Source organism: Eucalyptus grandis, chromosome 6 (genome assembly GCF_016545825.1).
Source record: "Eucalyptus grandis isolate ANBG69807.140 chromosome 6, ASM1654582v1, whole genome shotgun sequence".
In the NCBI taxonomy this organism is placed as follows: Eukaryota; Viridiplantae; Streptophyta; class Magnoliopsida; order Myrtales; family Myrtaceae; genus Eucalyptus; species Eucalyptus grandis.
The window spans coordinates 16953419-16960649 of NC_052617.1; the positions used below are offsets into that span (position 1 = coordinate 16953419).

Sequence of the window (7231 nt, forward strand, 5' to 3'; positions counted from 1 at the left end):
GTTTAGTTGGGAGGCCCCTAATTTTGCTTACAACATTCAGTTTCTGTTGTAGGACACACCAACCCTAGTGACGTACTGTCACTTAACACTTGCTTCTTTTACAGAGACGCTAGACTACATTTCATACATATAGAGAGCCCAAGAACCACTATCACGTATATAGACTCATAATTTATTTTTCCTCTTCTTCTTTCTTCATGCAGTTGGATAAGAAGCTTCCGTGGCAAGACCACAGAGACCAGCCTTAGAGCTCACATCCTTCTGGATCCTCATGTACCCTTTCTCTCCCACCCGGTGCCCCACGAATTCTTCATCAGCCAATACTTGGTCCCGCCAGAGCCAGAGGTCTTCCCATACCCGACCGCCGTGACCGCGTGGTCAATGTCGGTCCCACATGAGCCTGTGAACACGCCGGTTGAGTAGAATTGGAAATCAAACCCGCCCCCTCAATTGCCACCGAGACTGGCTGGTTTGCCACGGCCTGCAAGAGGGCCTTCTCGTTGTTGGCCGGCACATCCTGATATCCAGTTATTGAGGCTGCGGGGTTTGCTGCCTTGGCCGTATTGCAGGTCCCTTTATTTCCCTGGTAAGGATAGTTCGCCTCAGTCGTGAGGCCACCATTGCTTACAATGAACTTGAAGGCACTGTCCACGAGCCCGCCCCCGAAGCCTTCATCGTTATCATCACAATCCACGAGTTCTTGCACCGAGAGTGGCACCAACTTCCGCTTCTTGATCATGGTAATCCCTTCCATAGCTGCCACAGCCGAGAATGCCCAACAACTCCCTGAAAAAAGAGATAGTAAAATGAATTACAAAGAGACATATGTACACATGTAGTATGATGGGCGTAAAAGGAATGTAACAGTGAATTACAGATAATATTGTTATCTGCTCTATGCACAATTGTTGCCTCTTTTTAACAGCTTGAGTACGACATGAGAATTTTGACATTTTCGTAGGACAATTTTTTATTTTCCACTCACCACAGCCGCCTTGATCCTTAACAGGTGTCACGGCCTTCTTGGTTCGCCAGTCTAAGGCAGCTGGAATGGCGGTGAAGTTGCCATACTTGAACGGTTTTTTTTTGGCCAGAGGACAGGACCCTTGTGGGCCTCCTCTTGTAGCCGGTGTAGGAAGCGCGGAACTCCTCATTGGTTAGGTCTGCGAACTTATTCACAGCCAGTTTGTACCCCACGTCCTTACCATTATTAAAGGCGTTGATGCGCTTAACGTTCTCTTTAAATATCTCATACCGTTTTGCCTTTTCGTCCGTGCCCTTGTAGACACGCCGTGGATTGCCATCCACTCCTCATGTTGCTTTAACAACTGTTCCTCTTCAAAGGGCGACAAAGTGTTTCCGAAACAGAAACTATAATGACCAAAAGAGCAGCTGATGTGAGGAATGAGAATTGGTTTTGTTTGGCCATAGTCGTGCTCTGGGTACTGTCTAGGACACAATTGGAGTGACTTGGTGAGTTGTAACTTTCAGTTTGTGCACGACGAACTCCAAATGGGTGTGTTGGTTTTTATAGACAAAATGCTGCTCAACTGTCGTCACTCTCACTCTCTCTCGATAATGCTTCAGTGGACCCTCTCCTCCTCCTTTGTGCCTGGATAGCTGTTGCGACTTAGACCCCCAAAAATTAAGCTTGCTATTGCACCCTCATCATGAATTACACGGGTGCAATTGAAGTGACTCTGGTTGTCATTGACTGATGAGTGATTAATATGCTACCATTCAACATTGTCATGTAGTGCAAAAATTTATGGTTCTAAGAGGCTTGTGCGTTGTTATACGTGGATGTGCATTTGCATTTATGTTTGCCTTCCAATCATGGGCAAGATATTACTAGTTTTCTAAAGTAAAACAACTAGCTTGGGTCAGCATCTGCTAATAAAATATTATTGATCTTGAACGTGTGATTCTTTGCCAATGAATTGGTGCCACGTGAATAGTCATAAATAACTGAGATTGGCTGGTGGAGCGCTTCAAGAAAACTGAACTTCTACACTGAAATCGTATTTTATGACCAATATCAACTTTGGACGACCATTGGCTGAGTTCCCATTTTGCTTAACTATATCAACGTGTTTTCTAGGTTTGGGAAGTGCTTCTAGATTCCTATGTTTGGAAATAAGAATGTAACTCACTCAAGCTCTTGAGCTATTCAAGTTTGACGTAGATTGCTCAAATGCTACTTGATTGTTTTGCTCAGAAACTCATTTGGGAAGTATAAATAAAATAATCTATTTTTAGAATAGAAATTGATTTCTAAAATAGGAGGATTATCATTCACACTGAGAAGAAATGAACAAAAAGATTTGCTTGCTAGGGAAAACAAGATAGTAGTCTAGATCGTTATTCGGGGCCAATGAATGCTAATAGTGCAGTCCATGTGAAAAAGGTACATATGATATGTGGATATACTTTATGGAAGGACTACATGTAGTGGATTTTTAAGAGGTTATGGATAAAATTGAACAAATAAAAAAGTATAGCAACCCCATTAAATATTGGAGAAAAAGTTTAGTAATTACTCATGCCGTTACTCCTTTTTATCCTCATAGCATTTGTTTTTATGGTGAGAAAACCCAACTTAAAATAAGTATACTTTGGTCTCATCAAAGTACCTCAATAAATTACATGAGGATCGAAGGTCGGAGAAGTAATGTAGAGTACATAGAAGGAGCTTGGTGTTGTGTCCGAAGGGAATGCCCATAAGCCATCCAATGTATAAATTGGAGTCCACGGCCTCTCGAGCAAGCACCTAGATTGCATTGCATTTTCAATCGGAACATTTTCTAAAGTCTGGTTTAAATCAATTTTTATATGATTACAAATTAGAACCTATTAAGAGTGTTCCTCCGGTTCTTTTGCGAGTTTACACGAAATCATTGTAAAAGATAGTGTCAAACATAAGCAGATCACTCTTAACCAAAAAAAAAAAAAAAAAAAAACATAAGCAGATCACTCTTCCGCTTAACACTGGAAATCTAAAATTTAAGGAAATACCATGCTTCCAGCTAAAAATAAAAGTCATGGGGACCTAATGACATCAACGAAAGCTCAGCACCTGACGTTAAGCGAGGCTTTATTTCAAACTTGTAACCTCCTTATTCAAGGTAGATTTACCACTCTCACTCTCTCCACGAACATGGGTCTTGGTAATTCAAATCGAACCACCTTAATCTTGTTATTTCATTTTTCTATTAATCTCCTTATTATGGTGAATTGCACAATCTAATTGATCAACAACACTAATGCATGCTCTACTTTTTCTTAATGTCATCCGATCATGAATGACTGAGAATTACTTATGTTGCTAGTCAGGACAACATAATCATCCTTGATATCTTTTGCGGGGCAAGATCATTTATTAACATTATTTTAATATCATTTTTGGGAAAAAAAATGCTAGTTGAATTACTTATAATCTAGGGTTAATATAACAAACAATAAAATAAAATAAAAACCAAATTATGGCCACTATAACACAACTACCCTTAACTTTCTTTTTTTGTATAACTAAAAAGCTTTACACTTGCTTATTGTCACATAAATACTCTAAACTTTTTTCTCGTGTCATAAAAAAAAACCCAAGCTTATATCAGTATGATAACAAAAGTATAGCGCAAGTGAAAAAACTTGGCACAGGGAGCCATTTAAGCACCAAAAATTAGAAAGATACACATAAGTGCCATTTTCTTTGAAAAATGAGACATTAAGTGCTAACTCTAATGACAGTGTCAGAAATCCTATGAGGCATTTTTTTGTAATAATATAACTAGCCCGCATGGCTCACCAAAGAGTTGAGTCAATATAGAATAACAAAAACAACGTCATTTTGCCTCTTATTTGAATTTGAATATAAATATTAAATAAATTAAATTAAAAACTTAAAAAAAAAAAAGTTGCAAAAGGTGTTGTGCAAGGGCTTTTTCTTCCTTTTTTTAATAATTTATTTTTAACTTTAGTTTAATTAATATTTATATTAAAATTCAAATTCAAGGCAAAATGACATCTTTTTTGGCTTATCTAGCCACATCAATATGCAAAATGATATTGTTTTTGACTTATCTAGCCACATCAACATTTAAAATAATATTATTTTGCACTTGTCTTGTCAAAAAACCCCATGTCAGCATTTTGGCTGGATGTTCTTGTTGTTGGCACTTAACTAATCAATTTTGCTCCGATTTTGACACTTAAGTGTATTTTTTCAAACTTTTAATACTTAATTGTCCCACTATATGAAGTTTTCGCACTTGGTGTCCGTGCCTCAATATAACAAATATAACTTGGATGTAATTGAAATAGGGGATACATATGACATAGATGTATAAGTTTGGAATTCTTCATGGTACAAAAAAGTTAGGGGCACCACCGCCCGCAGTGGTGTAGCTGGCTCAGGCTCCCTCCCCCTCATGAAGGGCAGAAGTTTGAATCCCAGATATGTCGTTAGGGATTCTTATCTGGAGTGGCTTACGGGGTTCCCTGGGTTACCAAAAAAAAAAAAATTGGGGCATTTGTATCTTGGTGAACAAGTTTATGGTTTTAGGTAACACGAAAAGAAAAAAAAAGAAAAGAAAAGAAAAAGAGGGGTATTTGTATCACAATGGGTATGGTTTAGGGTTTTTTGTTGGTATTTGCCCTATAATCCAGGAGCATCATAAAACTCCAAATTGAGGTGCACATGTGAGGATGTTAAATTTTTCGGTGAAGGTCGGGCTCAAGCTTGGGTTCTCCTGGGGATCCCCTTTGTCGAGGACTTCAGATTTTTGTTGTTAATTCTCAATAAGTGGTATCAAAATCAATGGTTGATTAGATTGAATAGGTCAAATATGTATAGATGGGTAGCTGGTGAATATTTTAAAGCAAGAATGTTGCATATGACTCATCTATCGATGTGACAAATAATGCGCTTTTGCTAAGTTTGGTTGGGCCAAAGTGATTAATGGGAAATTAGAAGGGCAGAGTTTTGTCTCTTGCCAAACTTGGCAAAGTCAAGGTGCAAGTGCACGGGTCTTAGGCAAAAATTTATGAATACCACGGATGTGATTGAAGTGACTTTGGTTCATATTGACTGATGGGTGATTAATCGAAATGCTACCATTAGACATTGTTATGTAGTGCAAAGATTTATGGTTCTAAGCTGTTTGTTGGTTTTGTGGTGGTCTTAAATTCTAGCCAAAAGCATATCGGTGGTTGATTTCCATTTGTCGATGGTTAGCAACTTAGGCCTACCCCTATGTTTTTGCCTCTATATATATATATATATATATATATATATATGTATGTATGTATGTATGTATGTATGTATGTATCAACCTTTTTGACCTTTCATAAACTATATTAGCGTGCTGTTAGTGGATATGTACTTGCATCTATGTTTGCCTTCAATCATGTGTAAGTTATTGTGATTCATGTTCCTATGGGAAAGAACTGGCTTTCTTCGGTGAAACAAATAGCTTTGGTCGGCATCTGCTAATGAAATATTATTAATCTTGAAGGTGTGATCCTCTGCCAATGAATTGCTGCCACGTACATAGTCATAAATACTGAGATTGGCTAGTGGTGCGCAACAAGAAAACTAGACTTCAACGCTGAAATCATATTCTATAACCAATATCAACTTTAGACGGCCATTGGCTAAGTTCCTATTTTGCTTGACTTAGCCATATCAACGTGTCTTTTTGTTTGAGAAGAACTTCTAGATTCCCATATTTGGCGATAAGCATGCAACTCAGTCAAGCTCACGTGCTATTCGAGTTCGACTTGCTGATTACTCAAGCTTGGCTTGATTCTTTTGAGTTCAAGTAGCTCAAATACTAATTAATCGAGTCTAGCTCAAGCTTAAAAATATAGCTCGTGAGCCTAATCGAGTGATTCAATCTTTATGTATTTTAATAATAAAAATTCATTAATAAATATGAACTAAATAAATATAGTACTAGTTTTCAATTATAGCGTATTTTAATGATTCCAGCTTGAGTTTGGGTTTTTATTGTGAGTTTTGAGAGAGAACCATTATCCAATTGAGTCAAGGTGAAGCTTATTAAAAACTTATGTAAATCAATTATCTACCTTTAACCATTTGATTTGAGTCAGACTCAATCATTGAATTGATTGTTGACTCAACTCAATTACACACTTACTCCCCTAGTTTGGAAATTTAGTTCGAAACTTTAAGTTGCCAGATTTTGTTTGTGCATAAAAGTAGGAATAATGATACTGAACTTTTTCAATTTTCAATGTGATCTATGAACCTTTTTGTTTAATAAATTTGTTGAACTTTTATAATTCTAAGCAAAGTAATTTTTCCATTGAAAATCCTAACACTTACTTGATGTGGACATAGTTTCGTTAACTTAATGTAGATTCACTAGGCTTGCATGTACGTGACTTACAAATATATATATATATATATATAAAGGAACAAAAACATTTCCTAATTGGAGAAAATGAGGTGGTAGTCTAGATCGTTATTTAGGGCCAATAAATGCTAATAGAGCAGTCCACGTTAAAAAGTATATGGGGAAAATTGTTCAAAGTCATAAATTTATTGCATTTTTGTGAATATAGTCTTAAATTTCTAATTATGCCAATTGAGTACTAACCCTTTCACATTTTTCCAATTGAATCAATTCGGTCAAAGTTCATGGACAAAATTAAATAAAAAAATTGTATCGACCCCATTATTATTGAAATAAAGTTCTGGAACTATGCATATCATTACTCCTTTTATCCTCATAGCATTTTGTTTTTGATAACAAGGGAACCCGACTTAAATGGGTAAACTTTGGTCCCGTCAAAGTACCTCAATTAATTAAATGAGGATCAAGGTTGGAGATGTGACTAGATCAGAAGAGTTTGGTGTAGCGTCCGAGGGGAGTGGAAAACGTTAGAACCTCTTAAGAGTGGTCCTTCGGTTCTCTTTTCAGGTGTGAGGCGAAATTTTTTCTACATTGCTAATAATGTCGACGAATTCAAACTTAAGCTCTCCTTCGAATAAGGTACACGGCTCCTTGGTGCGCCTAGTCAACACTCCCATTGTCAAAACTTTCATTTCTTCTAGATATTCATGTTTCCCTCCTTCTAGATATTGCTTTTTAGGCTCCATATTCTTTGTGGAAGAAGGTGGTGGGTGGGGCTGATTAGACCCCACTATTAGAGTAAAATTCCTTATATAATCTATTTACTGAAGGCTCACTGGATAAAGTTGAAATTA

General features: G+C 37.2%; 1 pseudogene; it reads right to left on the reverse strand.

Annotated features, from left to right (window-relative positions):
• LOC104442615 lies at positions 1-3456 on the reverse strand (annotated as a pseudogene).
• Positions 3457-7231: the final 3775 nt, after the last annotated feature.